Below are 21,205 nucleotides of genomic sequence, written 5' to 3' on the forward strand. Positions count from 1 at the left end.
CCCAGGGACCGTGAGACTGGCCGCTAGCGGTCTGAGTGGAATCGCTAATGTTCGGATGCTTCATTGAATCAACAGCGCATAAAAGGAGAAAGTAGGGGACGGTGCAGATAGCGCGTTACTTGGGGCACCGATTGTCACTTTATTTTGGCCAGGAATGACTCTGGAGTAGGGGTAGCGGTGGCGGGGAGGGGGCGAGTGGAGAATACAAGTCACTGTACCGCTCCCAGCTCACCCCCGGGGCGACGGGATATTTACCCCACAGCCTGGATCGCTACGGGCGAGGGCATCGTAAATGTGCTCACAGAGCCTTCTCCCGTCTGTCCCTTCCATCGAGCGTGGGAGAGGCAACAGGTTCAGGGCAGATCAGAGGAAATCTGGGCAAACTTTCCCCCTCAAAAATAAGCCAGAATGAGATTCAACTTGTTTAGTGTAACTGTTCCTTGGGTTCAGCTAACGGCCACCTTCCGTTTTGGTTGAGCTTTTTTGGTAGAACCAAAGTCCCATTGGTTAGAACCCCATCCCTGTGGTTGGACCGTTGCCTTCTGGTTGAACACTTGCCCCTTTAGTCGAACTCCTGCCCTTCGGGTTGAATGCTCCTCTGGTTGAATGCACCTCTGGTTCAATGCCCCTCTGATAGAATGCTCCTCTGGTTGAAAGCTCCTCTGGTTCAATGCCCCTCTGGTTCAATGCTCCTCTGGTAGAATGCTCCTCTGGTTGAAAGCTCTTCTGGTTCAATGCCCCTCTGGTTCAATGCCGCTCTGGTTCAATGCTCCTCAGGTTCAATGCCCCTCTGGTTCAATGCCCCTCTGGTAGAGTGCTCCTCTGATTGAATGTTCCTCTAGTTCAATGCCCCTCTGGTAGAGTGCTCCTCTGGTTGAATGCTCCTCTGGTTCAATGCCCCTCCGGTAGAATGTTCCTCTGGTTGAATGCCCCTCTGGTTGAATGCTCCTCTGGTCGAATGCCCCTCTGGTAGAATGCTCCTCTGGTTGAAAGCTCCTCTGGTTCAATGCCCCTCTGGTTCAATGCCTCTCTGGTTCAATGCTCCTCTGGTAGAATGCTCCTCTGGTTCAATGCCCCTCTGGTAGAATGCTCCTCTGGTTCAATGCTCCTCTGGTTCAATGCCCCTCTTGTTCACTGCCCCTCTGGTTGAATGCACCTCTGGTTCAATGCCCCTCTGGTTCAATGCTCCTCTGGTTGAATGCTCCTCTGGTTGAAAGCTCCTCTGTTTCAATGTGCCTCACTAACTCACCAGCTCCCAGCCCGGTTGGGGTTCCCTGACCCGTTGACGGTCTAACATGGGCATCACTTGCAGTTACCCTTCTTTCTGCAGGTTGCTCGCTTGCTAATGTTTTTTATTTGTTGCTTCACTCACTGGTGTGCCACACCCAGCATCTACTGTTAAACACACAGCTTCCTGAACCACAAACAGCCACGGTCTGCCATCCACTCCATCGCACGGTGAGTCAGGGGCAGTGAGAGGAGGCTGGGCACTGTAAGCTGGGGTTGAGGCAGTGAATGAAGGGTGGGTTGGAGATGGATGGAGACACCTTAAGGATTGAAGATGGAGGGGCAGACAGAAGTGTAGGAATAGGCCAATTGAAGATTGGAGAGGGGAGGGGGTGTGTGTGGGAGAGACAGACTGAAAGAATGGAGGTAGTGGAGAGACAGACTGAAGGAATGGAGGTAAAGGAGAGACAGACTGAAGGAATGGAGATAGGGGAGAGACGGATTGAAGGAATGGAGATAGGGGAGAGACAGACTGAAGAAATAGAGATGGGGAGAGACGGACTAAAGGAATGGAGATAGGGAAGAGACAGACTGAAGGAATGGAGGTAAAGGAGAGACAGACTGAAGGAATGGAGATAAGGGAGAGACGGATTGAAGGAATGGAGATAGGGGAGAGACAGACTGAAGAAATGGAGATAGGGGAGAGACGGACTGAAGAAATGGAGATAGGGGAGAGACGGACTGAAGAATATAACATAAATGAAGCACAAGGCGATTGATTGGTGTGTCGCTCTATGCTGGGAACTGCTGGAATTCACTGAGCGTTTTTTTAGCTACAGGTGTGATTTGGAACCAGCAACAGTCAGTCCTACCTCTTCCTGTAGATGTACCTAATGCCCTTTATCTAATTCGATCAGTATGGCAATTCATAGCAGGAACATTCTGCTGTCTAAGAAAAGTATCTAACTCAGCAATTTATAGCGGGAAATGTTCGATCGAGATTTGAACACCAGCAACAACTTGTATTTATATAGCGCCTTTAACATAGTAAAATGTCCCAAGGCGCTTCACAAGAGTGTTATGAGACAAAAAATTTGACACCGAGCCACAAAAGGAGAAATTACGGCAGATGACCAAAAGTTTGGTCAAAGAGGTAGGTTTTAAGGAGCGTCTTAAAGGAGGAAAGAGAGGTAGAAAGTCTGAGAGGTTTAGGGAGGGAGTTCCAGAGCTTGGGGCTCAGGCAACAAAAGGTACGGCCACCGATGGTTGAGCGATTATAATCAGATATCCTCAGGAGGGCAGAATTAGAGGAGCACAGAGATCTCAGTGGGGGGAGGGTTGTAGGGCTGGAGGAGGTTACAGAGATAGGGAGGGGTGAGGGCCATGGAGGGATTGGAAAACAAGGATGAGAATTTTAAAATTGAGGCATTACCGAACCCAAAGGGTGACCAAGGCCATGTCTGTGGTTGTCCCAGTGCCCGGCTCCTGCCGATTGTCTTTGATCTGAGTTCAGGCACACTTCTCTGAGTTGCAGAATTCTCACAGTAAGTACTTGTGGAATGTGACAGGATATCTGACAGTGCGCATGCTGTCACTGATTTTCAATCCTGACCTGCGGGAACCCAGTCTCCTGCCCGTGGAGGAGCTCGGAGCCAAGGCTGGTGACTTCCCTCAGTCGGGAATCCCCTCTCACATCAAAGGGGGTTGGCCGGGAGTTTATGTTATTCTCCTCGCACAGCAAGCTCCCACAAACAGCAATGAGATAATGATCCGATGTTGGTTGAGGGATAAATATTGGCCCAGGACACCAGGGAGAAATCCCCTGTTCTTCTAATCGTGCTGTGGGATCTTTTACGTCCACTTGAGAGAGCAGACAGGACCTCGGTTTGACCGATGTCATATTTGACCCTGAAATTAGCTTCTGGCCACATACCCGCAGCATAACTAAAACCGCCTATTTCCACCTCCATAACATCGTCCATCTCCGCCCTTGCTTCAGCTCATCCGCTGCTGAAACCCTCATCCATGCCTTTGTTACCTCTAGACTTGACTATTCCAACTCACTCCTGGCTGGCCTCCCACATTCTACCCTACATAAACTAGAGGTGATCGAAAACTCTGCTGCCCGTGTCCTAACTCGCACCAAGTCCCGCTCACCCATCACCCCGTGTGCTCGCTGACCTACATTGGCTTCCGGTTAAGCAACATCTCTATTTGAAATGTTTATTGCAAAAGCAAAACCCTGCAGATGCTGGAAATCTGAAATAAAAACAGAGAATGCTGGAAATACTCAGCGGGTCAGGCAGCATCTTTGGGGAGAGAAACAGAGTTAATGTTTCATAGAAACATAGACATAGAAACATAGAAAATAGGTGCAGGAGTAGGCCATTCGGCCCTTCGAGCCTGCACCACCATTCAATGAGTTCATGGCTGAACATGCAACTTCAGTACCCCATTCCTGCTTTCTCGCCATACCCCTTGATCCCCCGAGTAGTAAGGACTACATCTAACTCCTTTTTGAATATATTTAGTGAATTGGCCTCAACAACTTTCTGTGGTAGAGAATTCCACAGGTTCACCACTCTCTGGGTGAAGAAGTTTCTCCTCATCTCGGTCCTAAATGGCTTACCCCTTATCCTTAGATTGTGACCCCTGGTTCTGGACTTCCCCAACATTGGGAACATTCTTCCTGCATCTAACCTGTCTAAACCTGTCAGAATTTTAAACGTTTCTATGAGGTCCCCTCTCATTCTTCTGAACTCCAGTGAATACAAGCCCAGTTGATCCAGTCTTTCTTGATAGGTCAGTCGATGACCCTTGGTCCAAACTGGAAAAAGTTAAAGATGTAACAGGTTTTTTAAGCAAGTGTGGGGGGAGGGGAGGACCTATGCCTCCCACTCTATCACAGACCTTCCCTTTTTGTTCTTTTCTCCCCTCCTCTCCTTTCCCTGCCTCTACACTTGCTTAAAAACTGGCGTATTTCCAGCATTTTCTGCTGTTATCACAATGTTTATTGGTTGCTTTTTAATGAAAGGAAAATCTTTGACCGAGACAGACTTCCGGCCAGGAGTAGGGCAGTTTGTGGTGAGGGATGGTTGTCATTTCAGAGACTGGGAGGGGAGTTGGGGAAAAGGGTTGGGCTGTGAGAGCTGGAGCGAAGGGTTAAGTGATGTGACCTGTGTTGTGTCATGCTCCGCGAGCTTCGCTTTGTGACGGTGACTGAGACAAAACACACTTAGCACCGAAGCTGATGGTGGTCCCAGAAAGGTTAACAGCTTCGAGAGCTTGCAGCTCTGTGCTTTGTGTTCTGCTCATGGTGCGTGTGACAGCTGGGCCAACGTAGCATTGCGTTCTAAAGATGGTTTGCAAGCAGGTCTTGAAAACTTTCAATGTCGAGACTGCTAGCTGGGAAGATGTGATGAGCAACAGGCCAGACAGCATTGTGGAGCCAAAGAGGCTGAACATAGGAACAGGAGGAGGCCACTCAGCCCCTCGAGCCTGTTCCGCCATTCAATGAGATCACGGCTGATCTGTCTCTTAATTCCATCCTCCTGCCTTGACTCCACATCCTTTTATACCCTGTCCAGCAAAAGGAATTATCGTTCTCACATTTAAAATGATTAATTGAGCTGGCATTTACTGCTCTTCGTGGGAGAGGGAGAGAGACGTCACAAAGAGGCCCTGCTCTCTCAGTGAAACATGCTGATCATTCATACTTCTTTCATATTCCTCCCACTTGCAGGGGAGACTAAAACTAGGAGCCATGAACATAAGGTCATCATTGATAAATCCGAGATCTCTGTGCTGCTCAAAATCTGCCCTCTTGACCATCCCCGAATTTAATCGCTCCACCATTGGTGGCCGTGCCTTCAGCTGCCTGGGCCCCAAGCTCTGGAACTCCCTCCCTAAATCTCTTCGCCTCTCTACCTCTCCTTCCTCCTTTAGGACATTCCTCTTTGAACAAGCTTTTGGTCATCTGTCCTAATATCTCCTTATGTGACTTGCTGTCAAATTTTGTTTGACAATGCTCCTGTGAAGTACCTTGGGATGTTTGACTATGCAGTTAGTAGTGATTATGCCTCCATAAGCCTCACAACAGACTTGAGCTCCTAATCTAATTTATATATACTTGCATAAAAATAATGGAGAAAAGTGATGTATATGTATTTATTTGTACATCACTCACAATATCACAGTAAGCACAGCCATCTCTGCCTGAAATATATGCAATGCTTAAGACATTGTTAATGCAAATGTTTAATGATTATCGACCTTTGTCCGATTTAAGCGACTGCATGTTTTAAATGTGCCCGTTTTAAGTGGCAGTGACTGTAAATTAAATCTAATGTTTCAGTTTGCAATGTGAGCACCTGTGAGTATGTTCACAGCTTTGTAGAGCTATTACCGGGAGGTGGGCACTGGAGGGACTGGAGTGCATTATCACCCCTAGGAACAGAATTTAAATTTAATTTGGTAAAGTTCCCATGTTAATTTGGAAATTCGTGGGTTCTAGTGCCCTTACAAAAAGGGGGCACTTGATTTAAAGTTCTCACCAAAAATAGTTGTAGAGCTGTTGCATTTTAGGGTTGTTCACTAGACTCAATAAAACCCCAGTCAGTTGGGTCTCGGTCATCCACGATAGGTCAGGTGGTTGTGAGCCTGGTGGATGAATTGGTAATGTGTAGTCTGATTGTTAAACCTTTGTTAATAAACCAACTCGTTCTTAATAGCAATGTGTTGCTATGAATTCTTAAGCAAAGAACCCATGAAGCAAATACATTACACAGTGAAATGGCATCCTTGAGTTAAACAGCAGGCAGGAGATCCTCGCCCAGATAGCAGTCTGTTGTGAATGTAAATAAACAGACTACCTGAACCAAGAGTAAAGTAACTTAACTGTGTCCTTTATAGCAACTGTATCAGTGTATGAATTCACTTTTCTGGGATGCAGGTGTGCTTACCTCGCGCTAGGTTTGGTTGGGGGTTTGAGAATATCCAGTAGCCAGCGAAGATTCCGCCTGATCATGAGCTCAGCGGGTGTCTTTCCCGTTAGCGAGTGCTTTGTCGAACGGTATGTGCGGAGAATGGTTTGAACCACTTCGTCGAATGTTTGGCCTGCTGCGAGGTTGGCTTTCAAACCCTCTTTGATGATGCGGTTAAATCGCTGAACACCTCCGTTGCTTTGAGGATTGTACCGAGCAGAAAGGCAATGCTCGATATTATGAGGAGTGAGGAAATCCTCTATGCCTGCTAGCATAGTAGTGACAATCTTCTGAAATGCACTTGGTGCAGAAGATAGTCCATAGGGCAAGCGTCAATACTGATACAGACCATCATGCATCGTGAATGCCGTGAGCGGTTTGCTGTCCTCCGCTAGGGGTATTTGCAGGTAACTGCGGCGCATGTCGAGTTTCATAAAAACTATTGAGCCGTAGAATTCTGAAGACAGTTCGCCGATTGTAGGAAGAGGATACTTGTCGGGGATGGTGGCCTTGTTGACCTCTTTCAGGTCGATGCAAGGTGAATCTCCCCATTTTTACGGCAAGCAATGACTAAGTTCCAGATCCAGGGTGAGGATTCGATGCTCTCAATGATTCCCTGAGATTCGAGTCGTGTTAATTCTGCGGATACTTGGTCGTGAACCGTGAATGGGAGATGGTGAAGTTGCTGCGTATCCGGTTTGATGGAAGGGTCAACGCGGGACGATGGCAGAATTTTGTTGTCACTCCAAACCCTGTGAAGATTGAGGGGTACTGCTTGTCAAAGTCCACCGTGTACACAGGTGTGACGGTTGGGTCGTAAACTTTGAACCCAAGCCTGTCAAAGGTCAACACCCATGAGGCTTCGTCCCTTCGCAACATAAAAGGAAAAGTTCTCCAATGTTATGTCCTTGCAGTATATCGGGACAGATATGACCCCAAGTACCTCAATTTTGGAGTCGGAGTACGCATGTAGAGTGGAAGTTGCAGGCTGCAGTTGACAGTGCGTGAAGTGGGTTTTGTACACAGCCTCGCTCAATATGGAGACTTTGGCTCCAAGGTCAATGAGGAGACAGATGGGCGTGCCGTCAACGTTTACCTCACAGACCTTGAATTTGTCCAAACCGATGTGCGATTTGTTACTAACGGTGTAAACCATACTGGGCTCATCATTATCGGGGTGATCCACATGTGGAATATGCTGTGATGAGCGACAGACACGAGCAAAATGATGCATTTTACCACATGCAGAGCATTCCTTCCCACGTACAGGGCAGTTAAAACTCTTTGCTGAGTGTGATTTGTCCCCACAGTTAAAGCAGTGGAAGTTAGGCCTGAGATCCATAGTGGGTGGTTTATTACTAGCCCTGGGTCTCTGCTGTGATTTCCGCTTTGGACGAACGCCTTACACATGGGCTGTAGCTGCAGACTGCTGCACAGGGGGAGCAGGGGATCTGATCGCTTTTGAATCGGAAAGCGCTGATTCGATTTGGATGGCCAAATTAGTTGCTTTGTCGAATGACAATTTATCGTCCTCCATTAGCAAGCGTTCCCGAATGCGGGGGATCGTTGTTTTCTCAATCATTTGATCCCTGATTATTTCCTCTGTGATGCTCCAAAGTTACACGTAGCGGCCAGTTCAGTTAATAAAATGATGCACTGTTTGACTGGTTCATCATTCTCTTGCCCCCTATGATAAAATTTGTATCTCTCCATCACGATACTTTTCTTTGGCCCAAAATATTTCTCTAGGGCGCTTACCGCTTTGTCGTAGGACTCCGTGTCTTCGATTTGGCCAAAAATGCGTTGGCCTTCGGTGCCGGGGCAGTGGATAAGTATTGCACGGCAGGGAGCTGGTGTTACGTTGTCGCCGTCTAACCCACTCGCCGTGATGTACTTTTTGATGACGTGATGATGTAGAAATTTTTTTTATCCATCTTGGCCATGGGATTGGAGGGTGCCCGGGTATGGAGAGGAAAGGCGGGTGGTAGGGAGGTTAATTTGATTCATCCTTGTCGCCAAATTATGTTGTGTACGAAAATAAACAGACTAACTGAACCAAGAGCAAAGTAACTTAACTGTGTCCTTTTTAGCAACTCCCAAAATGGTGTCCCCAAACCAGCATGAACCAGAATGTTTACAGCAGTGTGTGAATAGCTCCCGCAGGGTCCTAATGCCTGTATAGTGAGCTGTAACAAACAAATAGAGTATGAACACAACACAGTCGAAGGTTTTGTTTGGGGAAAGGAGAACTTGTTCAGGAAGAGGTTTTTCGGGCACCGATTCCTGTCCTCGTGTATTTTTTAATGTTGCTCAGAGTTCTGCTGTGCTTCCTACAGCGATGCAGCCCAGAGCCGGGGAATTCAGTTTTCTCAGTGGGATACAGGCTCCGGCCCAGGCTGCACCACCGTTGCACACTAAATAGGAACAGGGTTACCTCCTAATGAATGATTTATCCTCAATCTGCCATTACCAGTGGGTGCGTGCAGTGTGACAGAGCACTGCATCATTTATCGCGGCGTCTTCAGAATAATTCTCCTCTGGAATGTCGCCAATCACAACAAGGAGATAAGGACCAGATAATCTGATTTTTAGTGATGTTGATTGAGGGATAAATATTGGCCCAGTACACCGGGAAATCAAGGGATATGGGGATAGTGCAGGAAAGTGGAGTTGAGGTAGAAGATCAGCCATGATCTTATTGAATGACGGAGCACACCCGAGAGGCCAAATGGCCAACTCCTGCTCCTAATTCTTATGTTCTTAACTGCCCTGTAATCTCTTGGGAGAAGCAAAAAAAAAAAACCCCCAGATAATAGTAGTCTACAGAAAAGCAGATCGGACAAGGTGTAAAACGGACCGTTCATTCACTGCCACCCATTGAGTTTCACCCCATTCTCTAAGTGCCACATCAGCAGGTCAGTACAGAGTGGTGAGCACAGCTAAGAAGAAATGGAAGCAGCAGGTAATTATTGGGGGGGGCGGGGGTCATGTGAGGGTCAGGGAGAGTACTAAGTGGGCTGCCCCAGGAATCAAAGAAAGAAAGGCTTGTATTTATATGGCGCCTTTCACGACCACCAGATGTCCCAAAGCGCTTTATAACCAATGAAGAACATTTGAAGTGTAATCACTGTTGTAATGTAGGAAATGCGGCAGCCAATTTGCGCACAGCAAGCTCCCACAAACAGCAATGTAATAACGACCAGATAATCTGTTTCTTTTTATTATGGTGATTGAGGGATAAATATTGGCCCCAGGGATAACTTCGCTGCTCTTCAAAATAATACCATGCGATCTTTTATGTCCACTTGAGAGAGCAGACGGAGCCTCGATTTAACATCTCATCCGAAAGACGGCAGCTCCGACAGTGTGGCACTCCCTCAGCACCGCACTGGAGTGCCAGCCGAGATTATTTGTGCTCAAGTCCCTGGAGTGGGACTTGAGCCCACAACCTTTTGACTCAGAGGCAAGAGTGCTGCCCACTGAGCCACGGCTGAATCAGTGCTGGAGTCTTCATTCTTCCCAATTAAACTCAAGTATTTGAACTCAGAAACCCAACACCGCCAGTCAAACTGGCAGATAATTCCCAATTGGGACCGCAGGGCAGTAAAGTTGGACACAGCAGCCAAGGTTGGATATAAATCTGAAACTAGAACCCTACATAAGTTCACAGCACAAAAGGAGGCCACTTGGCCCATCGTGTCTGTGCTGGCCTTTTGCTATCCGGAATTAATCCCACTGCCTCATTCTCTGGGAGGTGTAGTGGCAGCTGAAGCTCAAAACAAACACCTTCTTACAGGGCTTGGCAGGGTAGATGCAGGGAGGATGGTTCCCCCGGGCTGGGGAGTCTAGAACCAGGGGGTCACAGTCTCGGAATAAGGGGTCAGCCATTTAGGACTGCGATGGGGAGAAATTTCTTCACTCGGAGGGTGGTGAATCTTTGGAATTCTCTGCCCCAGAGGGCTGTGGTTGCTTAATTGTTGAGCATATTCAAGACAGAGATCGATAGATTTTGGGGAACTAAGGAATTCAAGGGACATGGAGATAGTGCAGGAAGGTGAAGGTGAGGTAGAAGATCTGCCATGATCTTATTGAATGGCGGAGCAGGTTCGAGGGGCCGAATGGCCTACTCCTGCTCCTATTGCTTATGCTCTTAAATATAAGAACAGAAGAACATAAGAATTAGGAACAGGATTAGGCCATCTAGCCCCTCGAGCCTGCTCCACCATTCAAAAAGATCATGGCTGATCTGGCCGTGGACTCAGCTCCACTTACCCGCCCGCTCCCCATAACCCTTAATTCCCTTATTGGTTAAAAATCTATCTGTCATGTATTCAACCAGCATTGTAACCCATGTATAAACTGACCTAAGTTGTACACCGTGAGAACACTGACCACTAGGTGGGAGACACTCCGAACCTGGACCTTCAGGTATAAAAAGGGAAGCTCCACCCACCTTCATCACTTGAGTGCTAAGGAATAAAGGACAGGTCACAGACTGACCTTCTCTCAAGCATGGGCCTCGTGTGCATTTATACTGTGTAGTAAAGATGTATCAATGGCGACAAGAAACTGGGATTTAAATCACGCGAGCATGGCCACTAGCAGAATAGACGAGAGGTACTGTGTTAAGGAATGGTTGGGACAGAGATTCAACATTGCTAAAGCAGCACATAGTTCTCCAGGCAGACAAGGGCAGTCAGGCATGCCCCAACATGTCGTCGAACCCAGAGGGGGAGTTCGACAGAGACAATGGCAAGCTGAACAGCGATTCACGCCATTGCAAGGGACAATGCGGCCAGTAATGGGGCCATCAACACCTGTTAATGGTGCACTCAAGGACAATAACAGGGGCAGTCAGGGACGATCGACTGGCAAGGGACCTTTTGTTTCAAACCGCAACTCATGCTGGAGGCGTGGAGGCATACATTCAGCCGGAGTTTGCAGAGATGAGCAAAATACCTGCAGAAATTGCAGAACTGGGGGAAATCGCTGGAAGCTGAAGTTCAGCGAGTTCATGTGGAGCACGTATACAGTTCATACACCAGGACGCCACCGATAATGATGAAAGTGCTCCTCAATGGCATCCCAGTATCAATGGAGTTAGACACGGGTGCCAGCCAGTCCCTGATGGGTATCAAACAGTTCAAAAAGTTGTGGGCATCCAAGGCCAGGAGGCCAAAATTATCACCGATTGACGCACAGCTACGGACTTACACAAAGCAGATCATTCCGGTGCTAGGCAGCGCCACGGTAGTCGTGACCCACAAAGATTCGGAGAACAGGTTGCCACTCTGGATTGTCCCAGGGCATGGTCCCGCACTACTGGGGAGGAGTTGGCTTGCTGTCATGAACTGGAAATGGGGCGATGTCAATGCAATTTCCTCTGTGGAGCGAGTATCATGCTCACAGGTCCTGGACAAATTTGACTCATTATTTCAACCCGGCATTGGCACTTTCATGGGGGCCAAGGTAGTGATTCACATAAACCCGGACGCCAGACCAGTACACCACAAGGCCAGAGCGGTGCCGTACGTGATGTGGGAAAAGATAGAAGGCGAATTGGACCGCCTGTTGAGGGAAGGCATCATCTCGCCAGTCGAATTCAGTGACTGGGCGAGCCCGATTGTGCCGGTGCTCAAGGCGGATGGGTCGGTCAGGATATGTGGCGATTACAAGGCCACCATCAATCGGGTGTCACTCCAAGACCAGTACCCGCTACCGAGAGCGGAGGACCTCTTTGCGACGCTATCCGGTGGCAAACTTTTTTCAAAATTGGACCTGACCTCAGCTTACATGACCCAGGAGCTGGCGAGTGAGTCGAAGAAGCTGACCACCATCACGACACACAAGGGGTTGTTTGAGTACAACAGATGTCCGTTCGGGATTCGCTCGGCCGCCGCGATCTTCCAACGAAATATGGAAAGCCTCCTCAAGTCGATTCCAGGGACGGTGGTTTTTCAGGACGACATCCTCATTACGGGTTACGATACTGAAGAACACCTCCACAACCTGGAGGAGGTACTACGCAGACTGGACCGGGTAGGTCTGCGACTGAAAAAGGCGAAGTGCGTCTTCCTAGCTCCAGAGGTAGAATTCCTGGGGATGAGGGTAGCAGCAGACGGGATCAGCCCTACTGCATCCAAGACAGAAGCGATCCAGAGAGCACCCAGACCCCGTAACACGATGGAGCTGCGTTCGTTCCTGGGGCTCCTGAACTATTTTGGTAACTTTCTTCCCAAATTGAGCACGCTGCTAGAGCCGCTACACGTGCTCCTACGCAAAGGTCGCGAATGGGTCTGGGGGGACAGCCAGGAAAGGGCTTTTAATAGAGCACGCAATTTGTTATGTTCCAACAATCTGTTAACGCTATATGACCCATGTAAGAAACTTGTGTTAACGTGCGATGCGTCGTCCTATGGTGTCGGGTGTGTGTTGCAGCATGTCAATGCCAAGGGTCAGTTACAGCCGGTAGCTTATGCCTCCAGGAGTCTGTCCCAGGCAGAAAGGGGCTACGGGATGGTAGAAAAGGAGGCGCTCGCATGTGTATATGCGGTAAAGAAAATGCACCAGTACCTGTTTGACAGGAAATTTGAGCTGGAGACAGATCACAAACCCCTAACGTCCCTTTTGGCTGACAACAAGGCCATAAATGCAAACGCATCGGCCCGCATACAGAGGTGGGCACTCACGTTAGCTGCCTATGACTACACAATTCGGCACAGACCGGGCACCGAAAAGTGCGCCGATGCACTCAGCAGGCTCCCACTAGCCACCACTGAGGGGGCTACCGAGCATGGTGCTGAGATGGTCATGGCTGTTGAAGCTTTCGGAAGCGAAGGCTCACCCGTGACAGCCTGTCAGATTAAAGTCTGGACAAATAGAGACCCGCTATTGTCTCTCGTCAAGAAATGTGTCCTTAATGGGGACTGGGCAGCTACGTACAGGGCATGCCCTGAGAAATTTAAACCATTTCACAGGCGCAAGGATGAACTCTCGATTCAGACCGATTGCCTACTGTGGGGAAACCGCGTAGTCATGCCCCAGATGGGCAGAGAGGTGTTCATCAGAGAACTCCACAATGGGCACCCGGGCATTGTCACGATGAAGGCAATTACCAGGTCACACGTTTGGTGGCCAGGGATAGACGCAGATCTGAAACTTTGTGTTCGCAGGTGCAACACGTGAGCCCAGCTGGGCCATGCGCCCAGGGAAGCCCCCCTTAGCCCCTAGCCATGGCCCGCCAAGCCTTGGTCAGGCATCCATGTGGACTACGCAGGTCCTTTCATGGGGAAAATATTTTTGGTTGTAGTAGACGCCTACTCCAAATGGATCGAGTGTGACATTTTAAATTCAAGCACATCCTCTGCCACGGTAGAAAGTCTACGGGCAATGTTCGCCGCCCACGGTCTACCGGACATCTTGGTCAGCGACAATGGCCCGTACTTCACAAGCACTGAATTCCAGGACTTCATAGCAGGCAATGGAATTAACCATGTTAGAACGGCACCGTTCAAGCCAGCCTCAAATGGCCAGGCAGAACGAGCAGTGCAGATAATCAAACAGGGGATGCTCAGATTCCAAGGGGGTTCCCTACAAAGCCGTTTATCACGCCTCCTGTTGGCCTATAGATCCCGACCACACTCGCTCACAGGGGTTCCACCCACAGAGCTACTAATGAAAAGGACGCTCAAAATCCGATTATCCCTTATACACCCCACCATGAAAGAAATTGTCGAGAGCAGGCGCCAGTCACAATATCACTACCATGACAGGAATGCGAGAGCGCGATGTATTGATGTAAATAATCCTGTTTTTGTCCTCAACTACGCTGCAGGGCCTAAATGGCTCACAGGCACTGTGGTTGCCAAAGAGGGAAATAGGATTCTGGTAGTTAAACTTACCAATGGACAAATCTGCCGCAAACATGTGGATCAAACAAAAAGGAGGTTCAGCAACGCCATAGAAGAAGCAGAGGAAGAACACGATATAGAGTTCACTCCACCACAGGTGACCGAACACCGGAACCAAAGGGAGGAGAGCCCAGTCACTGTGGGCAGTCCGGACAGGCCTGAGGCACTGCAAACAGCAGACACTCAGGTCAACGCCCAACAACCAGAGCCCCAACTCAGGCGCTCTACAAGGGAGCGTAAACCACCAGAGAGACTCAACCTGTGATCCCAATAAGACTTTGGGGGGGGAGGTGATGTCATGTATTCAATCAGCATTGTAACCCATGTATAAACTGACCTAAGTTGTACACCGTGAGAACACTGACCACTAGGTGGGAGACACTCTTAACCTGGACCTTCAGGTATAAAAGGGGAAGCTCCACCCACCTTCATCACTTGAGTGCTAAGGAATTAAGGACAGGTCACAGACTGACCTTTTCTCAAGCATGGGCCTCGTGTGCATTTATACTGTGTAGTAAGGACGTATCACTATCTATCTGTGACTTGAATACATTCAATGAGCTAGCCTCAACTACTTCCTTGGGCAGAGAATTCCACAGATTCACAACCCTCTGGGAGAAGAAATTCCTTCTCAACTCGGTTTTAAATTGGCTCCCCCGTATTTTGAGGCTGTGCCCCCTAGTTCTAGTCTCCCCGACCAGTGGAAACAACCTCTCTGCCTCTATCTTGTCTCTCCCTTTCATTATTTTGAATGTTTCTATAAGATCACCCCTCATCCTTCTGAACTCCAACGAGTAAAGACCCAGTCTGCTCAATCTATCATCATAAGGTAACCCCCTCATCTCCAGAATCAACCTAGTGAATCGTCTCTGTAGCCCCTCCAAGGCTAGTATATCCTTCCTTAAGTAAGGTGAGCAAAACTGCACGCAGTACTCCAGGTGCAGCCTCACCAATACCCTATACAGTTGCAGCAGAACCTCCCTGCTTTTGTACTCCATCCCTCTCGCAATGAAGGCCAACATTCCATTCGCCTTCCTGATTACCAGCTGAACCTGCAAACTAACTTTTTGGGATTCATGCACAAGAACCCCCAGGTCCCTTTGCACTGCAGCATGTTGTAATTTCTCCACATTCAAATAATATTCCCTTTTACTGTTTTTTTTTCCAAGGTGGATGACCTCATATTTTCCGACATTGTATTCCATCTGCCAAACCTTAGCCCATTCGCTTAACCTATCTAAATCTCTTTGCAGCCTCTCTGTGTCCTCTACACAACCCGCTTTCCCACTAATCTTTGTGTCATCTGCAAATTTTGTTACACTACACTCTGTCCCCTCTTCCAGGTCATCTATGTATATTGTAAACAGTTGTGGTCCCAGCACTGATCCCTGTGGCACACCACTAACCACTGATTTCCAACCCGAAAAGGACCCATTTAACCCGACTCTCTGCTTTCTGTTAACCAGCCAATTCTCGATCCATGCTAATACATTTCCTCTGACTCCGCGTACCTTTATCTTCTGCAGTAACCTTTTGTGTGACACCTTATCGAATGCCTTTTGGAAATCTAAATACACCACATCCATCGGTACATCTCTATCTACCATACTCGTTATATCTTCAAAGAATTCCAGTAAATTAGTTAAACATGATTTCCCCTTCATGAATCCATGTTGCATCTGCTTGATTGCACTATTCCTATCTAGATGTCCCGCTATTTCTTCCTTAATGATAGCTTGAAGCATTTTCCCCACTACAGATGTTACACTAACTGGCCTATAGTTACCTGCCTTTTGTCTGTTCCCTTTTTTAAACAGAGGCGTTACATTAGCTGCTTTCCAATCCGCTGGTACCTCCCCAGAGTCCAGAGAATTTTGGGAGATTATAACGAATGCATCTGCTCTAACTTCCGCCATCTCTTTTAATACCCTGGGATGCATTTCATCAGGACCAGGGGACTTGTCTACCTTGAGTCCCATTAGCCTGTCCAGCACTACCTCCCTAGAGATAGTGATTGTCTCAAGGTCCTCCTTCCCACATTCCCGTGACCAGCAATTTTTGGCATGGTTTTTGTGTCTTCCACTGTGAAAACCGAAGCAAAATAATTGTTTAAGGTCTCAGCCATTTCCACATTTCCCATTATTAAATCCCCCTTCTCATCTTCTAATAGACCAACATATACTTTAGTCACTCTCTTCAGTTTTATGTATCGGTAAAAGCTTTTACTATCTGTTTTTATGTTTTGCGCAAGCTTACTTTCGTAATCTATCTTTCCTTTCTTTATTGCTTTCTTAGTCATTCTTTGCTGTCGTTTAAAATTTTCCCAATCTTCTAGTTTCCCACTAACCTTGGCCACCTTATATGCATTGGTTTTTAATTTGATACTCTCCTTTATTTCCTTGGTTATCCACGGCTGGTTATCCCTTCTCTTACTGCCCTTCCTTTTCACTGGAATATATTTTTGTTGAGCACTATGAAAGAGCTCCTTAAAAGTCCTCCACTGTTCCTCAATTGTGCCACCTTTTAGTCTGTGTTGCCAGTCTACTTTAGCTAACTTGGCCCTCATCCCACTGTAGTCCCCTTTGTTTAAGCATAGTATGCTTGTTTGAGACACTACTTCCTCACCCTCAATCTGTATTACAAAATCAACCATACTGTGATCACTCATTCCGAGAGGATCTTTTACTCGGAGATCGTTTATTATTCCTGTCTCATTACACAGGACCAGATCGAAGATAGCTTGCTCCCTTGTAGGTTCTGTAACATACTGTTCGAAGAAACAATCCCGTATGCATTCTATGAATTCCTTCTCCAGGCTACTCCATGCGATTTGATTTGACCAATCGATATGTAGGTTAAAATCCCCCATGATTACTGCCGTTCCTTTTTTACATGCCTCTATTATTCCCTTGATTATTGTCCGCCCCACCGTGAAGTTATTATTTGGGGGCCTACCAGTGACTTTTTCCCCTTACTAACTCTAATCTCCACCCACAATGATTCAACATTTTGTTCATTAGAGCCAATATCATCTCTCACAACTGTCCTGATATCATCCTTTATTAACAGAGCTACCCCACCTCCTTTCCCTTCTTGTCTATCCTTCCGAATTGTCAGATACCCCTGTATGTTAAATTCCCAGTCTTGGCCACCCTGCAACCACGTTTCTGTAATGGCCACCAAATCATACCCATTTGTAATAATTTGTGCCGTCAACTCATTTACTTTATTTCGAATGCTGCGTGCGTTTAGGTAGAGTGTTTTAATACTAGTTTTTAAACCATGATTATTAATTTTGACCCCTCCTGCAGCCCCTTTATATTCATACATATTGTCCCTTCCTTTCACCTCGCGAGCCTCTGCCCAGTCACCGGTTAAGACATATCTTTTTACTAGGGGTCGCTGGTCGTCCAGGCTCTGATTTGGCGAGCCGTCATGGGCGAACCTGTGGACTCAAAGGCATTGATTGCCATGACTATCTCACAGTCCTGTTCGTCAGACCCCTCCGTGGTCGCCAGGGGTAGCCTGCTAAGCGCGTCGGCACAGTTGTCTGTGCCTGGTCTGTGCCTTATGGTGTAATCGAAAGAGGCCAGCATGAGTGCCCACCGTTGAATACGCGCACGTTGGCGTTTATTGCCTTGCTCTTGGATAGTAGGGACGTGAGGGACTTGTGGTTGATTTCTAACGCGAACTTGGCCCCGAAAAGGTATTGGTGCATCTTTTTGACACCGTACACGCACGCGAGCGCCTCCTTCTCAACCATTCCGTACCTGCGCTCCACCCACGAACGTGACCTGGAAGCATAAGCTACGGGTTGTAATTTAGCCGCACTATTGACAAGTTGTAAAACGCACCCGACCCCGTACGCTGACACATCACATGTAAGATCTAGCTTTTTACCTGGATCAAAGAAAGCCAAAACACTGTTGGAACACAGAAGGTTGCGTGCCTTGTTGAAGGCGGGTTCCTGGGCGTCCCCCCAAAACCAATCGCACCCCTTTCAGAGTAGCACGTGGAGAGGCTCCAGTAACGTGCTTAAGTTCTGCATAAAGTTCCCAAAGTAATTGAGCAGCCCGAGAAAGGCGCGCAGTTCTGAGACATTCCGGGGCCTGGGTGCCAGGCGAATTGCTTTTGTTTTGGACTCTGTTGGGCGGATTCCATCAGCGGCAATCCTTCTGCCCAAAAATTCAACCTCGGGCGCGAGAAACAGGCACTTGGATTTCTTAACTCTTAGGCCTACCCGATCCAACCGCTTTAGTACTTCCTCCAAATTACGGAGATGGGATCAGCGGCAATCCTTCTGCCCAAAAATTCAACCTCGGGCGCGAGAAACAGGCACTTGGATTTCTTAACTCTTAGGCCTACCCGATCCAACCACTTTAGTACTTCCTCCAAATTACGGAGATGGGATTCGGTGTCCCTGCCCGTGATAAGTATGTCATCTTGAAATACAACCGTCCCCGGGATGGACTTGAGGAGACTCTCCATGTTGCGCTGGAATATAGCAGCTGCCGACCTGATGCTGAATGGGCATCGATTGTACATGAAAAGGCCTCGATGTGTGTTGATGGTGGTGAGTAGCTTGGATTCCTCGGTCAGTTCTTGCGTCATATACGCAGATGTGAGACCTAGTTTTGAGAAAAGTTTTCCTTCAGCCAATGTTGCAAATAAGTCCTCCGCTCTGGGCAGCGGGTATTGGTCCTGTAGGGAGACTCTGTTTATGGTAGATTTGTAGTCCCCACAGATTCGTACAGATCCATCAGGCTTCATGACTGGGACGATGGGACTTGCCCAGTCACTAAATTCCATGGGTGAGATAATGCCTTCCTGCAGAAGCCTGTCTAGTTCATGTTCAATCTTTTCCCTCATCACATAGGGCACAGCTCTGGCCTTGTGATGGACCGGTCTAGCATCCTGTGTGATGTAGATTTTGACTTTAGCCCCTTTGAAGTTGCCCACACCTGGCTGAAAGAGATGTTCAAATCAACTTAGAACTGTTGAACAGGAGGTCCGTTACTCTGACGACATGGCGTGAACATCATCCCATTTCCAGTTTAGTTTTGCCAGCCAGCTTCTCCCCAGCAGTGCTGGGACTTCTCCGGGGACAATCCACAGGGGAAGTCGGTTCACTGTCCCTTTGTGTGTAACTGAGAGCATGGCGCTGCCAAGGACTGGGAAGATTTCTTTGGTATAGGTCCTTAGTTTGGTGTCGACCCTTGTGAGCTTTGGTCTGTCTCTTTTGTGCAGCCACAGCTGTTCAAATTGTTGCGCGCAAATGAGAGATTGACTTGCTCCCGTGTCTAGCTTCATGTTGACGGGTATCCTGTTGAGTAGGACCCTCATCATTATTGGAGGCGTCTTCTGTAAGAGCAGTGGCCATTGATCGTGTTGACCCACTGTACCTCGGTGTCCCAAGTACTGTCCCCACCGTCTTCTGGTCCGCTTTCCGACCCTTCCGATTCGTATACCAGCCGAGCTGCCGTTTTTCTGCACATGCGGACCAGATGCCCTGTATAGTCACAGTTTCTGCAAACAGCATGCTGAAATCGACACCCCCTTGATGAGTGCCTTTCCTCACATCTCCAGCACAGAGCGCTTCCATTGTTTCCAAAGGATGAGCTGCATCTGGCTGATCTCTCTTGAGCTTCTCTCAGTTTGTAGCTGATTGCTCGCAATGTGGGTTGATGGGGTGTGAACGGCCGTTCATGTGGCCCTTGATGGCTTCTGGTGCCACTGCCTGCTGTTGAGGGCCTGCTCTCCTGCCTTTGTCTGTGTGTGGGGGTAGCGGTTTGTTTCATGCTGTGAACCCCTTGTTCCGATGTTTCGTTAGTTGTCGTATCCGCAGTATAGATCAACCTCGTTTCTTCTTCTCCTGCCAAGAATGTCTGTGCAATCAGTGCTGCTGCCTCTAGGGTCAAGTTTTTGGTCTCTATGAGCTTTCGGAATAGGCCTGCGTGGCCTATTCCCTCAATAAAAAAGTCTCTCAGTACTTCTCTCCTTATTTCATCGGAGAACTCACATAAGCTAGCCAACCTCCGAAGTTCCGCCACGAAGTCATAGAAACATAGAAACATAGAAAATAGGTGCAGGAGTAGGCCATTCGGCCCTTCTAGCCTGCACCACCATTCAATGAGTTCATGGCTGAACATGCAACTTCAGTACCCCATTCCTGCTTTCACGCCATACCCCTTGATCCCCCTAGTAGTAAGGACTTCATCTAACTCCTTTTTGAATATATTTAGTGAATTGGCCTCAACAACTTTCTGGGGTAGAGAATTCCACAGGTTCACCACTCTCTGGGTGAAGAAGTTTCTCCTCATTTCGGTCCTAAATGGCTTACCCCTTATCCTTAGAAGTCGGGTATGCTTTGGCCCACACAGCGTCTGTAGTTGTAGAACCTGTGTCTGGCCATGTGTAGGCTGCTCGCTGGCTTCAGGTGGTCTCTTACCAGTGTGCTCAACTCTTCAAACGACTTGCTTGCTGGTCTCTCGGGTGCCAGCAGGTCTATCATTAAGGCATATGTTTTCGAGCCACAGCTGGTCAAGAGATGGGCTCTTCTCTTGTCTGCCTTGTCGTCGCCCAACCAGTTTTTGGTTACGAAGCTTTGCTGGAGCCTTTCTATAAAGTCCTCCCAATTATCTCCAGCATTGTATTTTTCATCTGAGCCATTGGTCGCCATTCTGTGGATTCTATAATCCCGTAACTCGTCGCCACTATAAAGTCCTGTCCCTGCAGTACAGACTCACACGAGGCACATGTTGAAGTCAAGGTCACTCAAGACCTGCACCTTTATTACACAGCTCTCGACTGGCACACTTGCCTGAGACCTGTCCTTATATACCTGTCTGGGACAGGTATCCAGTGTCTCCTGCAAGTGCACCCCTGGTGGTAAGGTAAGCTTTTGGTTACAGGTCATCTCTAGTTACAGTCATGTATAGCATGGTAAGATACAGTTATGTACAGTAGTGTAAGATACATGACAGTCGGAATGAAGAAGATTGGGTAATTCCCCCATCAATAATGCCCTGCTGTAAGAGACTGGGATTGATTTTATGCACATTATTCATATTGTGTGACTATCCTCCA

The 21,205-nt window shown here is 48.0% G+C and overlaps 1 protein-coding gene across 1 annotated transcript in view; it reads left to right on the forward strand.

Annotated features, from left to right (window-relative positions):
- angpt4 (angiopoietin 4) overlaps positions 1-21,205 on the forward strand; it is a 109,378-nt gene that overhangs the window by 1,310 nt on the left and 86,863 nt on the right. The window lies entirely within an intron of this gene.

Source organism: Pristiophorus japonicus, chromosome 12 (genome assembly GCF_044704955.1).
Source record: "Pristiophorus japonicus isolate sPriJap1 chromosome 12, sPriJap1.hap1, whole genome shotgun sequence".
Lineage (NCBI taxonomy): Eukaryota > Metazoa > Chordata > Chondrichthyes > Pristiophoridae > Pristiophorus > Pristiophorus japonicus.